The sequence below is a fragment of the Camellia sinensis genome, chromosome 3 (assembly GCF_055761805.1).
Source record: "Camellia sinensis isolate YWXY chromosome 3, ASM5576180v1, whole genome shotgun sequence".
Lineage (NCBI taxonomy): Eukaryota > Viridiplantae > Streptophyta > Magnoliopsida > Ericales > Theaceae > Camellia > Camellia sinensis.
In genome coordinates this window covers 30,550,954-30,570,231 of record NC_138963.1, presented here as the reverse complement: position 1 = coordinate 30,570,231, position 19,278 = coordinate 30,550,954, and the positions used below count along the sequence as shown (strand labels likewise).

The 19,278-nt window shown below is 38.9% G+C and overlaps 2 non-coding genes across 2 annotated transcripts; both read right to left on the bottom strand.

The window, feature by feature from the left end:
* Positions 1-17,687: 17,687 nt before the first annotated feature.
* LOC114313908 (U5 spliceosomal RNA) lies at positions 17,688-17,802 on the bottom strand. The gene has a single exon (XR_003647312.2). It is a non-coding gene; the product is annotated as a U5 spliceosomal RNA (small nuclear RNA).
* Positions 17,803-18,689: 887 nt separating this feature from the next.
* Positions 18,690-18,802, bottom strand: LOC114313906 (U5 spliceosomal RNA). Its single transcript, XR_003647311.2, has one exon. It is a non-coding gene; the product is annotated as a U5 spliceosomal RNA (small nuclear RNA).
* Positions 18,803-19,278: the final 476 nt, after the last annotated feature.

Below are 19,278 nucleotides of genomic sequence, written 5' to 3'. Positions count from 1 at the left end.
ATACTCGTTTTGATAAATCTTGCTTGCTTGTTTTGACAAAAGTATTTGATAGCATGAATAAATAGCTCTTGTTTGATGTGTCAAGTATACTCCTTGTTTTGATGCCATCTTTGAAAAGGATACGGTCCTTGTTAAATCGGGCTACGGGCCTAAGTAACACAAGTCCCTTGTGCTGGAGGACTCTAAACTTTCGCAGTACCTAGTATAAAAGGATACGGTCCTTGTTAAATCGGGCTACGGGCCTAAGTAACACAAGTCCCTTGTACTGGAGGACTCTAAACTTTCGCGGTACCAAGTGCACAAGTCCCTTGTATTGGAGGACTCTAAACTTTCGCAATACTTTTGACCAAACGATTACGGATCGTACAGCTTTTGTTATTTGACTGATGAATACGGTTCATCCCTTGTTTCGCCGATGTTTTGTTATTTGACTGATGAATACGGTTCATCCCTTGTTTCGCCGATGTTATGATATTTGATGATGAATACGGTTCATCCCTTGTTTCGCCGATGTTATGATATTTGATGATGAATACGGTTCATCCCTTGTTTCGCCGATGTTATGATATTTGATGATGAATACGGTTCATCCCTTGTTTCGCCGATGTTATGATATTTGATGATGAATACGGTTCATCCCTTGTTTCGCCGATGTTATGATATTTGATGATGAATACGGTTCATCCCTTGCCTTGCTAAGTTTGATGTGTTCGTTTTGAAGGACTCCGGCTATATTCATGCAAACCTTTATTTTTAGTACCATTCACTGAGTTTTGTACTCACCCCTCTATATATATGTAGGTGATGAGCAGGACGGCGGCGACGCCTAGTTCGTTGGGATACTTGTTTTGGATTCGTGTATTTGTCGGCCTTACCTTGTATTTACGTCGGCGATGCCCTGTTTTGCATGTCGGCGAATTCTTGAAAATCATGCTTCTTGACTTGTATTAGCTGTATTTTGTATATGTCGGCTCGAGAAGCCTTTTGATCAAGATGTAACATGTATTTTTGTACCTTGTTGTATTTAAATTGTGAAGTTAATTGGAAACGTTTGGCATTGCTTTGATCTACGCACAGCTCTTATGGACCGCTTGTAATTGATTTATCGCTTCCGCAATTTGTTAGCCCCGATCATTATTATACTCTGATTGTGTTAAGTTTTGAAAAGTTGGCCTTCGGTAATTACGGATTACTGGCCATCACGGCACCAAACTACTAGGGGCGGTTTGGGGTCGTGACAGAGTGGTATCAAAGCACAAGTTCCTCGGTATACGTTATTCACACACTTTGAGTCCTGAAGAGCATAGGTTTTCCCTTAGAAAGACGTTAGGGTTGCATCATGGTAATTGTTGTTTGAGTGAAGTGTGCATTGTCTTGATATACTTATTTGCTATTTGCCTATGTGGTTATCTGCTTAATTGTTTTAAAGTCATACCTTGCATACTCATAGTACCATGAGGAGAGGTAGACCACCGCTTGGCCGAGATCAGCCCGAAGACAGGATGGACAGATTGGAAAGGTTAGTTGAAGGTTTGGCCCGCGAGTTGAGGCAAACCAGACAGCAGTTCGCTAGTGCTACATCGACTCAGGCCGAGCAGACCAACGGCCGAAATGTGGTTCCGCCTCCACCTCCTCTAGTGCCGCAAGTTCCCCCGCAGCCAGCCTTGTATGGGGATGGTACGATAGCTTTGATCAGGGAGTTTAAGAAAATGAAACCACCGAGATTTTCTGGGGGTATAGAGCCGATGAAGGCTGAGGCATGGGTTTTAGAAATGGAGAAGTTGTTCGAGATCTTCCCTAGCACCGACGCTCAGAAAGTGACGTTGGCAGCATTCACATTGGATGATGATGCTCGTAGATGGTGGATGATGGTTAGAGAGAGCAATCCAGATCTAACCTGGACCCGATTTTTAGAGTTGTTTTACAAGAAACATTTTCCCCTGAGTGTTCGAAACCGCAAGGCTACCGAATTTCATACTCTGACGCAAGGCAACAGAACAGTGGCGGAATATGACCGCGCTTTTACTGAACTGGTAAGGTTTGTACCTCACATGACCAACGACGAATATATGAAGGCCAGGAAGTTCGAGTGTGGGCTTCGTGGACCGATCCAAGACCGGGTCAATTTGCTTGATATGCCGACTTATGCCGAAGTATTGGACAAGGCCATTCAGGCCGAAGCTAATTTGAACCGATACCAGAGCTCGGGAGAAAACCAGCGAAAGAGACAGAACTATGACAATCGCCGAGGACAGCTGAACACCAAGAAGAAAATGAACATGGGTAGTACTGGTAACCTAAGGCAGGAAGGGAGTGCTAAACCGGCGTGTTCGGATTGTGGGAAACAGCATTTCGGGATCTGCCGACGAACGTCTGGAGCCTGTTATGAATGTGGCGAGATGGGCCACTATGTGAGGGATTGCCCCAAAACAAAGACTGATAACAACAAGAAAGGAGAAAATACCTCGGGTTCCGTTCAGAAAGGAAATGCTGGGAGAGTACAGATGAGACAGGGCAGAGTGTTTGCATTAGTACCAGGAGACACTCAGAATGCTGAGACAGTAGTGTCAGGTATGTTACTAATTTGCTCCCAAGATGCCTATGTGTTAATTGATTCGGGTTCTACTCATTCGTTTATATCTACTAAGTTTGCCAAGAAAATTGATAGAGAACTAGAGCCCCTTGATTATGTGTTGTCTGTGTCTACTCCATCTGGGAGATCTATGTTTGTTGCATCCATTTACAGAGCATGTGTTGTTGTGATTGAGAATGTTGAATTGCTAGTAGATCTGATGCCTCTAGACCTAGCTCATTTTGATGTTATACTGGGAATGGATTGGTTAGTCGCGAATAATGCATCTATTAATTGTGTTTCGAAAAGTGTCACCTTGCGACCCCCAAACCTAGCCGAGGTTATTTTCCAAGGGAAAGGGGTAGTGCCCCCACCCTACTTGGTTTCGTCCATTAAGGCCTGTAAGTTGATTCAGAAAGGGTGTCGAGGTTACTTGTGTAGTATACTGAGTGATCAGAATGGAAATGTTAACTTAGCCGACATCCCGATTGTTAGTGATTTCCCCGACGTCTTTCCGGATGAATTGCCTGGCCACTTGACCGATAGAGAAGTAGAGTTTACGGTCGATATTATATCGGGAACACAGCCGATTTCCAAAGCGCCTTATAGGATGGCCCCAGCTGAACTTAGAGAATTGAAACTGCAATTGCAAGAGTTGTTAGATAAGGGATTTATCAGGCCGAGCACTTCACCATGGGGAGCACCTGTTCTATTTGTTAAGAAGAAGGATGGCACACTCCGTCTGTGTATCGACTATAGAGAACTTAATAAGGTCACCATTAAGAACAAGTACCCGTTACCTAGAATTGATGATCTGCTTGACCAATTACAAGGAGCGCGAGTCTTTTCTAAGATCGACCTTAGGTCTGGTTACCATCAGCTTAAGGTTAAAGCCGAAGATGTCGAGAAGACTGCCTTTCGAACAAGATATGGCCACTACGAGTTTTTAGTAATGCCATTTGGAGTGACCAATGCCCCCGCAGCATTTATGGATTTGATGAACAGGGTCTTCAAACCGTATTTAGATGAGTTTGTAGTTGTCTTCATTGATGATATCTTGATCTATTCCAAGAGTAAAACTGAACACGAAAATCACTTGAGACTTGCCTTACAGATTTTGAGAGAACGGAAATTGTATGCGAAGTTTAACAAGTGTGAGTTTTGGCTTTCTACCATCTCATTTTTGGGTCATGTGATTAATGAAGAAGGTATTGCAGTAGATCCTAGCAAAATCGAAGCCGTAGTAAATTGGCCGAGACCGACTAATGTGTCCGAGATTCGTAGTTTTCTGGGTTTGGCAGGTTATTACAGAAAGTTTGTGAAAGATTTCTCCAAAATTGCAATTCCATTGACGCAATTGACTAAGAAAGGAACACCGTATGGATGGACTGAAGATCGGGAATCAGCCTTTCAGGAACTGAAGACGAGGTTAGTTACAGCGCCAGTACTCGTACTCCCAACAGGTAACGAAGAGTTTCATGTCTATAGTGATGCATCGCATAAGGGTTTGGGTTGTGTATTAATGCAGAAGGGTAAAGTTATAGCTTATGCATCTCGTCAGTTGAAACCTCATGAGAAAAACTATCCTACCCATGACTTAGAATTAGCAGCCGTGGTATTTGCTTTAAAGATATGGCGTCACTATTTGTATGGAGCTACTTGTCAGGTTTTCAGAGATCATAAGAGCTTAAAATATCTATTCACTCAGAAGGAATTGAATTTGAGGCAGAGACGGTGGCTTGAGTTGTTAAAAGACTACGATGTGCAAATTCAATATCACCCCGGAAAAGCCAACAGTGTAGCCGACGCTTTGAGCAGGAAGTCAGATGGAAATTTGGCGTGTTTAACCGTGATGTCAGCAGAACCGACTATCGTTAATGAAGTAAAGACAAGACAGATGGAGGATAACTTCCTCAAGAAAATTGCCGAGGAGATTGACACGAAGCCGAGACCAGGGTATACCATCGAAAACCAAGTACTCAAGTTTGAAGGAAGGTTATGTGTGGCCGACATTCCAGAGCTGAAGAAAAAGATTTTGCAGGAAGCTCATGGTTCCAAGTTTACTATCCACCCAGGGAACACCAAGATGTATCAAGATATGAAACAGACCTTCTGGTGGCCAAATATGAAGAGAGAAATAGCCGGATTTGTGTCCCAGTGTTTACATTGTCAGCAAGTGAAAGCAGAACATCAAAGACCGGCAGGACTTCTTCAACCTTTGCCGATTCCTGAGTGGAAATGGGAGCACATCTCCATGGATTTTGTGATTGGGTTGCCGAGAACACCAAAGGGTATGGATTCAATTTGGGTTGTTGTGGATAGGTTAACTAAGTCAGCGCACTTTCTACCCGTTAAGACTACCTTCAACGCCAGTCAACTTGCCTTGCTGTATGTGAACGAGATTATCAGACTTCATGGAGTGCCGATATCAATTGTTTCAGACCGAGATCCTAAATTTGTTTCTAGATTTTGGCAGAGTCTTCAGAGAGCTTTCGGAGCCGAGCTGAGATTTAGTACAGCCTTTCATCCCCAGACAGATGGGCAGACAGAGAGGACAATTCAGACACTCGAAGATATGCTGAGACTTTGTGTATTGGATTTCCAAGAAAGTTGGGGAACACATTTGCCTTTAGTGGAATTCGCTTACAATAACAGTTACCAAGCTAGCATTGGCATGGCGCCATATGAGGCCTTGTATGGAAGAAAATGTAGGTCGCCGATATGTTGGACCGAAGTCGGAGACAGAACTTTGCTTGGTCCCGAATTGATTCAAGTGACAACAGAAAAGATTAAACTTATCCAACAGAGGATTAAAACTGCCCAGAGCCGACAAAAGAGCTACGCCGACCAGAGAAGGAATGAGATAGAGTTTGAAGTCGGGAATCACGTATTCCTGAAAGTCTCACCAATGAAAGGAGTTTCCAGATTTGGGAAGAAAGGTAAATTAGCACCTCGGTATATTGGACCATTTGAAATTCTCGAGAGAATTAATCCCGTCGCCTACAGACTTGCCTTGCCGCCAGATTTGAGCCAAGTCCACAATGTGTTTCATGTTTCGATGTTGAGGAAGTACATCCGAGATCCACTACATGTAATTGATCATTCCGAGATCACAGTTAATGAAGATTTGGGCTACGAGGAGAAGCCAATGAGGATTGTTGATCGACAAGTGAGGCAATTGAGGAACAGATCGATACCGATGGTAAAGGTCGAATGGAAGGAGCATTATGGCACAGAAGCCACGTGGGAAAAGGAAGAGGACATGAGAGTCCGTTATCCGGAGTTGTTCTGGGAACAAGGTAATCTAAGTTTGGGGACCAAACTTCTTTAAGGGGGGTAGGATGTAACAACCCTCACCTTACTCTTGCCATACTTGCATACATTCTTGCATGATCTTGCTTGTTATGTTAATTTGAAGGTTCTATCTTGGCTTGATTTGCTTAAGTTGCTTGCATGATTTTGTTTCTTGCTTAGTGCGTGTGCGTAGCCGAGATCATCTTGAGCTTAGTCCGCCTTTGACCCTTTGTACTTAGAACCATCTGGAGGTCTTGTTCAACCCCATCTTCACCTCGGGCATTCTTTGCCGAGATGTTTCGCACTTGAACCTTGTCCGCAGGCAGGTATGGCCTAGGCCGAGATGTGGCGCACCCCGGCCAAGGTGTGGCACAGCTTAGTCAAGCGTCGTCCTCCTTAGCCGATGTTTTTCCATCCCGTTGTTGGATCCTTGTTTTGAGCCGATGTCATCTTGTTGCCGATGTGTCATACCCGAGCTTGCTGCATAAGCTTTGTCAGAGACTTGTCTTGTCCATCAATCACCTTTTTGGAGCTGAACCAACCCGGTAATGCCACGTGTCCGAGCTGTTTGATTAAGGCTGCCGACAGACCTTGAACAAAGCATTTCTTGTCTCAAATCTTTGTTTTAGAGAGAGAAGCTCTAGAAAGGAGGAAGAAGAGTTCTTGAGTGAGAGTTGTCTTCCAAGCTTGATCCTTGTGGCTTGAACCGTTAGATCCGAGTTTTGAGGTTAGAATCTTGATCTCCTTTGGTTGTTCTTGCTGAATATCTAGCTGCATTGCATGATTGGTTTTGTTTTGCATGCCATGCATCGTTTTGGAGTTGGTTTTAGAAAGAGAAAATGGTTTTTCATGTGTTCTTGAACAAAGTCCCATTTTGATCGAAGAGTTTGGAACGAAAATCATATTTTGTGTTTGTTCTTGCTTGACTTTCTTTAATGGATACCCAAGTCCCTATTTTGAACTCTTGGCATGAAAACTCAGATTTTTGTAACAAGTTGTGAGCTTGCATCCATCTTTCAATAATCATGATCTTCATATTCTTCAAAGGAAAACCCAGATTTTTCCTGGCTTTGTTTAACGGGACCTCGGCTTAGTCCTGGGCGGTACCCAGTGTGTTTTCTTGAACGGGAGCAGTGACTAAGCTCCCAGCTTGTTTTGCCTTGTCTTTGACTTGGATCTGGCTAGAACGCCGAGATCATTTGCATGTATATATAGAGCTTGCTTTGAGAATGTGACTTGCCATGTGATTGTAGGTCCTTGATATTTGCTTGAGTCTACACCTGAAGAACTAGGTGAGTGGTATTATTGATAAAGCTATGTTATACTCGTTTTGATAAATCTTGCTTGCTTGTTTTGACAAAAGTATTTGATAGCATGAATAAATAGCTCTTGTTTGATGTGTCAAGTATACTCCTTGTTTTGATGCCATCTTTGAAAAGGATACGGTCCTTGTTAAATCGGGCTACGGGCCTAAGTAACACAAGTCCCTTGTGCTGGAGGACTCTAAACTTTCGCAGTACCTAGTATAAAAGGATACGGTCCTTGTTAAATCGGGCTACGGGCCTAAGTAACACAAGTCCCTTGTACTGGAGGACTCTAAACTTTCGCGGTACCAAGTGCACAAGTCCCTTGTATTGGAGGACTCTAAACTTTCGCAATACTTTTGACCAAACGATTACGGATCGTACAGCTTTTGTTATTTGACTGATGAATACGGTTCATCCCTTGTTTCGCCGATGTTTTGTTATTTGACTGATGAATACGGTTCATCCCTTGTTTCGCCGATGTTATGATATTTGATGATGAATACGGTTCATCCCTTGTTTCGCCGATGTTATGATATTTGATGATGAATACGGTTCATCCCTTGTTTCGCCGATGTTATGATATTTGATGATGAATACGGTTCATCCCTTGTTTCGCCGATGTTATGATATTTGATGATGAATACGGTTCATCCCTTGTTTCGCCGATGTTATGATATTTGATGATGAATACGGTTCATCCCTTGCCTTGCTAAGTTTGATGTGTTCGTTTTGAAGGACTCCGGCTATATTCATGCAAACCTTTATTTTTAGTACCATTCACTGAGTTTTGTACTCACCCCTCTATATATATGTAGGTGATGAGCAGGACGGCGGCGACGCCTAGTTCGTTGGGATACTTGTTTTGGATTCGTGTATTTGTCGGCCTTACCTTGTATTTACGTCGGCGATGCCCTGTTTTGCATGTCGGCGAATTCTTGAAAATCATGCTTCTTGACTTGTATTAGCTGTATTTTGTATATGTCGGCTCGAGAAGCCTTTTGATCAAGATGTAACATGTATTTTTGTACCTTGTTGTATTTAAATTGTGAAGTTAATTGGAAACGTTTGGCATTGCTTTGATCTACGCACAGCTCTTATGGACCGCTTGTAATTGATTTATCGCTTCCGCAATTTGTTAGCCCCGATCATTATTATACTCTGATTGTGTTAAGTTTTGAAAAGTTGGCCTTCGGTAATTACGGATTACTGGCCATCACGGCACCAAACTACTAGGGGCGGTTTGGGGTCGTGACATCCGAGTTGTGTATGACTCAGAAGGATCACCGGGGAGTCTAGCTCCTACCTATTTCTTTGATGAAATAAGTGATGTCTGCAGCATTTTAGGTTAAGTAATACTTTTAATGATTCTTATATCTAGGTATACCTAGTGAAGTATGGAAGGATACTCTTCATAAGAATCACCTATGTGAGTGTGAACTGGGCCGGTTCTATGAGATTTGTGAAGGGCTACAATTCTCTAGAACATTCATGAAGGACCAGGTTGTTCAAGGCCAAAATGAACACAATAGTGAGAACTAAACTGTGTCTGGGGATATACTGTGTGAGTTCTATTGTCTTGGTTTACACAAACGGCTGAACAATTCAAGACATCATGTTCACTGGTTAGCTAGTAAATCCGATAGTGTCTCACAAGGGAAGATTCAAAGCCAAAAACTACCTATCCTTTGCAGAATATTTTCAATTTCTGTACTCTCTGTAATTAGATCATGTTGTTACATTTTTTCTCCGTCAAATTCCATTCATGTGGAGGATTCGGACTGAATGAGATAAAAATGGACAGAAAATTAAATCAATTTTTGGTACAAAATTTGAATTTCCCAAGATACAATGATCTTAACCAATTTGTAGTAACACTCTAAAACAAATTGTACGACGAACCAAACTTATGTTCTAACTCTCTGAAATTTATTCTAAAACTAGAATAAAGATTATAAATGCAAATGAGCAAAAGATGACTGCAAGATGAACATTTCAGACTGTTTTTTCAGATTGATTTTTGGATCACCCAAACTATTGGATAGTGCTGGATTAAACAGAGCCGAACAGGTGCAGAAATTTGAACTGAACAGATATGGTTTCAAATGAATAAGTACATATTGGAACTGAATAGATAACTGTTGGAAATGTAGATCTGTTTGAACTGTTTGAATCTGTCAAACAGTGCCGTTTCAGACTATAATTGCTGGGCAGTTATGAGCAGTTTTATGCAGTTAATCTGTTACATAATTCGGATTGAAGAAGGCTCAAGTGTTGGACAAAAATTGGAATTCAAATTTGAATTAAATTCCTGCAATAATTTTTGAAAAAATTCAAATGAATTTTGTCCAAAAAATTAATATTAGAACTGAACCACACCGGCGGCGGCAGCGCGCGTGTGGTGGTTTGGGTTAAGGTTCACTTTGTCCATAACTCCTCTATTCTACAAACTTAGGGTGCCCCTTGAGGCCCAACCCAAGTGTTGTAGTCTAGAGCTTATATACACAAAAAACCTTTCTTAAAGTTTTAATGTGGGACAAACTATTTGAAGGAAACCCACATTAAAATCTTTAAATGTCCATTTCACGAACTCGAAAACGACGTCAACTTCCCATTCACTCATAAATAATTTTGACGAACTGCCTTCACCGTGTGACTTACCACGCGGCATGAAACACTTCACTTCTTCGAACCCACCCCAATAGACGTTCGGGGCCTACTCAATTTTGAGCTCAAAATTAGCCCAAAATAAGCCTTATAAAAAACAATTTTCCAACAAATAATAAAGAAATTGCAGGGAAGAGAAAAATTTAACATTTGCTTAGAATGTAAGTGGTGAAACAATATAAAAAATAATACAACACATGTCCGCATAGTGACTTGGCTTCTAACTCTTTTGTAAAAAATATATGAATTTTTTTCATTCTCTTAAAAGTAGCCAGATGTAATATATTTCTCATAAAAATTCATCTTAACCAAACATGTACTAGAAAACTTTTTTTTTTTAATTCTTTCGGTTCACTTTTTATTATTTTTATTTTTTGTTATATATATACTTTTTCTCATGAGAGTGTTTGGTAAGGTAATTATTGTGACTCGGTGACTATAAGTGGTGTTAAGGGGATGATGAATGAAACTTTTAACCATTTGTTCAATATTTTCAGATTCAAACTCATAACTTTTCATATGCGGCACATGAATCAACTGAGGCAATCTAAATCTAATTAATTTTTTTTTTTCATATTCATAAAACAGAAAGAAAGAAACATTTTTCCGACCAAATAACACAAAAATATTAAGTGTGAAATTATTTTATTTCTATTTTCTCTAATTTTCAAAGAATACACTACTGAGTTTGGTTTTTACTAAAGTGTAGTATTATTTTTACAACTAGTGACAGAGTCATATATTAAAATAATTATATATATATAAACATATGTAGGAATGTTGTTTTATTAACATCCTTAGGGAAACCAAAGAGGGGTCTTTTTTTTTATTATTTTTTTAAAATACAAATAGTGTTGAATTTAGTTTTGTAAATTTTGAAGGTTCTAACCTACACCTAAACAACTTCTTTTGATCTTGAAAGGTTTTATTCCAAAATGTCAAAGGATCTGACTACCAATTTCATTTGCATTGTCTCAACAAAGAAAACAAGGCCTCCCTTTTTCATTTGTACTTTAATCTGAGGCAATTATGGACTTTTTTTTCCCTACTATTTCATATCCTTCTTGTTGAGGAATCCCGAATTTTAAAGTCATGACCTGCAATAATTTAACAAACAAAAAGGGCAAAAAAAAAGGGGGATAAACTACCAATAAATCTCAATAGTTATATTTAATTCTCATCAAGTTCAATTAAAAATAAGTTTTAACAAAATTGTTACTAAAAATAAATTTTTATGACTATTTTTTGCACACGTGTATAAAAATTAATAATTAGTGATTTTTCTTGTCACGGTTTTTATAAATTGTCGCTAAAACTTAGAATTAGTAGGCTTTTTTTGTGATGAATTTTTCAAATTGTCATTGAAATTTAAAAAATTAGTGACTTTTTTGTGACAATTTTTTTAAACTGTCGCTAAAACTTATAATTAATGACATTTTTTGTGATAAAATTTTCAAACCGATGAAAATTAATAATTAGTGACTTTTTTAATAGTGTTTGATGAAAAATATCATTAATTTTCATGCGACCTATTGGACAATAAGTTCACATATTAAGATTTATATGTAAGTCTCCCAAGAAAAAATTGTTTAATGTACTTCATTTTAGGGGGCCTGAAAATTAGGTAAAAACACTAAAAAAATAATCATACACCACTATTTGGAGAGCGAGCTCACCGTATTGTTTAGTAAAAAACGAAAGAATGGTTTTGCTTTATGCTAAACAAATGGCAGCAGACATATAAGAATTGCTCCTTTAAGACAAGATGTGGGAATGTATTAACTTTTCTTTCTGTTCTGTTTTTTTGGTCCATTACTCTTAATTCAGGCAAAAGGTGGGGTTCGATTTCAGGACTATGTGGGACTTTACCAACTAAATTAGCCAACATTTTCAAAATATATTACCATTTCATCACCTATAATTTATATTCCCTTTATTACCATTCTCTAATTTCATTCCTTAGGTTAACTGTGGAACACTTCAATTAGTTTTACAATTTTAGACTGCTTGATGGAGGACTCATCATTGTGAATATCTATTTCTATTATTTTTGGGTAAATCTATCTATTTCCATTATATTATCAAAAAAGCGTATAAGTTAATTGTTGGGTATACCTCCTTATTGGAGTGTGGGACCCAATTGGTTTGTTAAAGAGTTTCAATTTGACTTGATTTAGATATGATATATTTTTATATATTATATTTGTGGAGATCCAATCCAGTTTGGTAACAATTAGGTTTGATTACAAAATTCAAGATTCAACAATATATATAAATATATTGTATTTGTTTTCGATGCACATGGTAGCAGCTAATTGATTTTGGTGAGATAGGGCTTGGTATGATTTATTCGGTGCTATGAGGTTGCTACAAATCTGTTCCACTTTTTCGGAAGTAGTGCGGCTGTTGATTTGCTAATTCGTTTGTGCCTTGGAATGTTTTTCAGTGCATCTTCGGCTAGATGCTTTGGTGAAGTTGGTTTGGGTTAATTATTTTGGGTCTTCTTCAACTTTGGTTCTGAAGATTTTGCTTCATCTATTTGGTGAGGTCTTTCCTCTTGTTTATTTGTGATTATTTAGAATTCACCTAAGGGTGGTTTTGTGAGACCATTAGTGTCTCGTTTGTAATCGTTTGGAACTTATTTGGTTGATAGTGGAATCGGATTTCGATCCCGTGGACGTACCTCACATTGAGGGAACCACGTAAAAATTCTTGTGTTGCCTTTGATTTAATTTTTCCGCATTAGTTTTTATTCCCATTGATTGATTTACTTGTGGGGAATCACATCGATTTTCCCTAACAACTGGTATCAGAGCTTACGATTTATTTGGGTTTAGTTATTTGTGTAAATCAATGGAGGGGAATGTGGGTCGTATGTCTAGCTTCAATGGAAGTAATTGGGTAACTTGGAAAACTAAAATGGAGGACCTATTATTTTGTAAAGATTTATATGGACCCATTGAGGGTGCTAGTGGCAAACCCGAGGGTATGAAAGATGATGAATGGAATAGGCTTAATCGAAAAGCCGTTGGTGTTATCCGTCAATGGATTGATGACAGTGTGTTTCATCATGTTGCTACTGAAACTTCAGCACATGATTTATGGAAAAAATTAGAGGGCCTTTATGATAGGAAATCAGCCACAAATAAAGCTTTTCTGTTTCGTAAGTTGGTTAATTTAAAATATAAAGAGGGCAGCCCTATTCCGGAACATCTGAATGAAATAAAGAGTATTGTTAACCAACTTGCTTCTATGAAAATTGTTTTTGATGATGAGTTGCAGGCTTTGATGTTACTTAGTTCTTTGCCCGAAAGTTGGGAGACTTTGGTTGTGACCGTCAGTAATTCGGCGCCCGATGGAGTTGTCACAATGGGCCAAGTCACTAGTAGCCTGTTGAATGAAGAAACTAGAAGAAAATCAGCCGGTTCTTCTCATTCGGAAGCATTTGTTGTGAGAGGCCGAAGCAAAACAAGGGGGAGGAGTAAGACTCCTCATGGTCGTGATCAAAGCCGTGACAAGTCAAGAGATGGCTCTTTTTCAAAGAAAGACGTTGAGTGTTATTATTGCCATGAGAAAGGGCACATGAAGCGAGAATGCCGAAAGCTCAAGAATAAGGAGAAAAGGCGTGATAAAAGTGTAGATAAGAAGCAAGAAGACACAACAGCAGTTACTACCAATGGTGATCTCATGGTCGTTTGTGAAGATGATTGTATCAATTTTGTGGGCCAAGAGAGCAATTGGGTGATTGATTCCGGTGCTTCTTTTCATGTGACTTCTCGAGTTGATTTCTTCACTACCTACACTGCAGGAGATTATGGTTCTGTTCGAATGGGTAATGAAGGTTTGTCCAAGATTATTGGTATGGGTGATGTTTACTTGGAAACAAATTTGGGCTGCAAGTTGTTGCTTAAAGATGTGAGGCATGTTCCCGACATTCGCCTCAATTTGATCTCTACTGGGAAGCTAGATGATGAAGGCTTCAACAACAAATTTGGTGATGGAATATGGAAGCTCACAAAAGGTTCCTTGGTGGTGGCTAAGTGCAAGAAGACTCATACACTTTATTCGATGCAAGGAAAAATTTGTAAAGGTGTTGTCAATGCACTTCAAGATGATACTTCTACCGAATTATGGCACAAGCGGCTTGGCCATATGAGTGAAAAGGGGCTGCAAGTATTGTTCAAGAAAGAGCTTCTACCCGGTTTGAAAGGTACACATCTTAAAACTTGTGTTCATTGTTTGGCGGGTAAACAACATAGAGTTTCTTTTCATAAAAATGTTGTTTCTAGAAAAGAAAATGTTTTGGAGTTGATTCATTCTGATGTTTGTGGTCCTTTAAAAGTTAGAACACATGGTGGTGCACTTTATTTTGTTACTTTCATTGATGATTATTCAAGGAAAGTTTGGGCTTTTTTACTAAAAACTAAAGATCAAGTTCTAGAAGTATTTAAGCATTTTCAGGCCATGGTTGAAAGAGAAACAGGGCAGAAATTGAAGTGCATCCGATCAGACAATGGTGGTGAATACATTGGGCCATTTGATGAGTATTGTCGCAGCCAAGGTATTCGACACCAAAAGACAGTTAAGAAGACTCCTCAACAAAATGGCGTTGCCGAGAGGATGAACCGCACAATTGTGGAAAGAACAAGGTGTTTGCTTTCACAAGCTAAATTGCCAAGATCCTTTTGGGGTGAGGCGTTGAAGACAGCGGTTGACGTGATCAATTTGTCTCCTTCCTATCCTTTGAATGGTGATGTTCCAGAAAGAGTTTGGACCGGCAATGATGTGTCTTATGAGCACTTGAGAGTGTTTGGTTGCCGAGCCTTTGTTCACATTCCAAAAGATGAAAGGTCCAAGCTTGATAGCAAGTCAAAACAATGTATTTTTCTTGGCTATAGGCGTGATGAATTTGGTTATAGATTGTGGGATCCGGTCGACAAGAAAGTCATTCGAAGCCGTGATGTTGTGTTTCTTGAAGACCAAACAATTGAAGACTTTGGCAAAGGTGATCAACCGGAGCCAAAAGCTAGTGATCTCATTGACATGGATTTATCTCCTTCATCTTCAGTTGATAATGAAAACGGGGGAGATGTGCAGCCACCTATTGAAGATGTAGAGGATGATGCTAATTCTAATGAAGTTGAGCCAGAAATTGAGGAAGAGCATCCAACTCAAGAACTACCACCACAACTTGAGTTGAGGAAATCTACAAGGGACCGACAACCTTCAAGAAAGTATCCTCCCAATGAATTTGTGTTGATTTCTGATCAAGGGGAGCCGGAGAACTACCAAGAAGCAATTGAGCATGCAAAGAAAGGTGATTGGAAAAAGGCCATGGAAGAGGAGATGAATTCCTTAGTTGAAAATCACACTTATGATTTAGTGAAGTTGCCTAAAGGGAGGAAAATTCTGAAAAATAAGTGGGTCTTCAAATTGAAGAATGATGGCAAGAATCTGAGGTACAAGGCACGTCTTGTTGTGAAAGGCTTTGGGCAAAAGAAAGGTACTGATTTTGATGAAATTTTCTCACCAGTTGTGAAGATGTCTTCTATTCGGGTTGTACTTGGCATGGCTGCAAGTATGAATCTTGAAGTTGAGCAACTTGATGTGAAGACCGCATTTCTGCATGGTGATCTTGAAGAAGAAATTTACATGGAACAACCGGAAGGTTTTGTGCAGAAAGGGAAAGAGAAATTTGTTTGCAAATTGAAGAAAAGTTTGTATGGTCTCAAGCAAGCCCCGCGGCAATGGTACAAAAAATTTGACTCTTTCATGATGAATAATGGTTTTTCTAAAACCACCTCGGACCATTGTGTGTTTGTGAAAAAATTTTCGGATGGTAAATTTATTATTCTTTTGCTTTATGTTGATGACATGTTAATTGTGGGTCAAGATTCTACCATGATAAACAGGTTGAAATTAGAGTTGAGCAAGTCTTTTGCTATGAAAGATTTGGGACCGGCAAAGCAAATTCTTGGTATGAAAATTGTTCGTGATCGCAAAGAGGGGCTGATTTGGTTGTCTCAAGAAAGCTACATTGAGAAAGTTCTTGAGAGGTTTAATATGGATAAAGCAAAGCCGGTTGGTTGTCCACTTGCGGGTCACTTCAAGCTTAGTTCGAATCAATGTCCTACAAGTGAGAAAGACAAAGAAGAGATGTTGAAAGTTCCTTATGCTTCAGCAGTTGGTTCTTTGATGTACGCCATGGTTTGTACAAGGCCGGATATTGCTCACGCAGTTGGTGTGGTGAGTCGGTTTCTCTCTAATCCGGGTAAAGAACATTGGGCAGCGGTAAAATGGATTCTAGGATATCTTCGAGGGACTTCGAAGGTATGTTTGTGTTTTGGGGATGGTAAGCCGATGCTTGATGGGTTCACAGATTCTGACATGGCTGGTGATGTTGATTCTCGGAAATCTACTTCAGGGTATTTGATGACTTTTGCAGGGGGAGCTGTGGCATGGCAATCTAAATTACAAAAATGTGTTGCTCTCTCAACTACCGAAGCTGAATTTATTGCTATTACAGAAGCTTGCAAAGAAGAGTTATGGTTGAAGAAATTTTTGCAAGAATTGGGTTTGAAGCAAGAAAGGTATGTACTTTATTGTGATAGTCAAAGTGCTATTCACTTGAGCAAAAATTCTACTTTTCATTCAAGATCGAAACACATTGATGTGAGATACCACTGGATTCGTGATGTGTTAGATTCGAAATTGTTACAACTCGAAAAGGTTCACACAGATGATAATATTTCAGATATGTTGACAAAGACTTTGTCGAGGGACAAACATTTGAAGTGTCGAACTTTGGCGGGTATGGTTGATCTCTCCACCTAAGTCGGTAGGGGGAGAATTGTTGGGTATACCTCCTTATTGGAGTGTGGGACCCAATTGGTTTGTTAAAGAGTTTCAATTTGACTTGATTTAGATATGATATATTTTTATATATTATATTTGTGGAGATCCAATCCAGTTTGGTAACAATTAGGTTTGATTACAAAATTCAAGATTCAACAATATATATAAATATATTGTATTTGTTTTCGATGCACATGGTAGCAGCTAATTGATTTTGGTGAGATAGGGCTTGGTATGATTTATTCGGTGCTATGAGGTTGCTACAAATCTGTTCCACTTTTTCGGAAGTAGTGCGGCTGTTGATTTGCTAATTCGTTTGTGCCTTGGAATGTTTTTCAGTGCATCTTCGGCTAGATGCTTTGGTGAAGTTGGTTTGGGTTAATTATTTTGGGTCTTCTTCAACTTTGGTTCTGAAGATTTTGCTTCATCTATTTGGTGAGGTCTTTCCTCTTGTTTATTTGTGATTATTTAGAATTCACCTAAGGGTGGTTTTGTGAGACCATTAGTGTCTCGTTTGTAATCGTTTGGAACTTATTTGGTTGATAGTGGAATCGGATTTCGATCCCGTGGACGTACCTCACATTGAGGGAACCACGTAAAAATTCTTGTGTTGCCTTTGATTTAATTTTTCCGCATTAGTTTTTATTCCCATTGATTGATTTACTTGTGGGGAATCACATCGATTTTCCCTAACATTAATTTGGTATAAACAGTTTTATCACAGCCCGATTTCAAACTATCTCCAACAAGTGAAAATTTTGAATATTGCCACGTGAAAAAATAAATTGATTCAGATGTTTAAAACTCTACAAACACGAGCAATTTCTATTCATCTTTTTTGCTACAAAAACTTACAAAAACTAATATTGAAACATCATAAAATGGCGTGTTCAAGCTTAAAGTATCATTTTTCAAATAACATTTTAAATACATGCTATGTTTAAAACTAGCAAACAACAACAACAATTTTTGTATTAATTAATTATAGGAGCTCCACCCATTTGGAAAGAAGACCTCCAAAAATATGCATATGCCACTACTTGCGACGAGCACATAATATTCTCTAGTAAAAGGCAAAAGAATAGGTCACTTTGTGCTCACCATGTGGTTGCGTGGTTTGAAGAATTATTCGAAATACTATCTTATAGTAAGCTAAATGACACTCCTTTGTATCTAATGTGGGAATGTCCCATATATATTGAAATCTCACACTTCTGTTCTCATTCATTATTATTGAAATCTCAATATTCAATCTCAATGCTTAGTTTATTTGCAACGAGAAACCATCCAATTTTTTGGAACTTCTGAACATTGATTTTCACAGACCGACCTCACAATCCAACACTACTCGTCAAGATTCTTTTGTCTAATTCAATGACCGAAAAATGGATCCCGATTAGAGTTTGATATCCATTGCAATTTGAGTGTCATAGTTTCAAATCATGCAGAACCATCTCTCTGCACACACAATAAGACTATACATTTGAAAGATCATATCAGCAAATGCACTGTGCACTTTCAAGCATTCTCTCCAATTCAACAACTATGGTGGGATGATTCAGGGCACATCCATGAGATAGTCAAACAGCTAACTAGTGAACATTAGTAAAATAATTAACAATTTAAGTACCTGCCAAAAGAATAAAAAAAAAATAAAATTGCGTAGCTATTCATTAAATCTGGAAAATTGTCCATTATTCTATCAGTTTCCAGAAAGAATTTTACATGAAACTTATCCTTTGTAACCAAGCAAAATACATACAAATAAGAAATGTGAACTCTTACCCTCAACTCTTTGGTCTTAAGAATGAGTGATAACCTTACTGATCTCGTAAGTGGACATGACGGGTTTGTCAATGGATTTTCCTTCAATTTTTCTTGAGTTTTGTTGTGTTTGAACATTATTGATTAAGTCATATTGAAGTGGAATTTAATGCCATGTTTGGCAAAGCTAGCATGCAGTAAAAACATTTTTTGTATTAATTTGTATGAGCTCCACCCTTTTGGGAAGAAGCCCTCCAAAAATAGGCATATGCCACTACTTGCGGCGAGCACACTATATTCTTTAGTAAAAGGCGAAAGAATAGTTCACTACGCTCATCACGTGGCTGCGCCCATCAAAGTTTGTGTTCATTAGGGTCTAGAGGAGTGACCATAGTTACTATTACTCTCTTGATGGGATCTTCTATTTCCCAGGAGAAGGTATCGGCTTTAACATGGGTAACTCTTTTCTCTAGAGATATTCATCTAGAGGATCTTCTTTTCTCATTGTGTCTGCTAAGGTGAAGAAGTTATTTGGCTTTGGGGGAAGTTTCTTTCCATAAGGTTTCAAGAAGGTTTCTATTAGAGGAACTTTTTCACGAAGACGGAAGTAAAGAAGAAGGGAAATTTTATTGATGAAAAACAAGCAAATACAAGCATCAACTTACATCAATAAAGGAGGTAAGTGTAAAAAGTATCATAGCTATCACTCCACAATCCCAACTAGGTTAGCACCAAGGAGGAAGCACGATCATATGCTGGCACAAGACCCACGGATTGGCAAGAAACTAATCCAAATCGAAATAGAGACAAAAAATAGAAAAA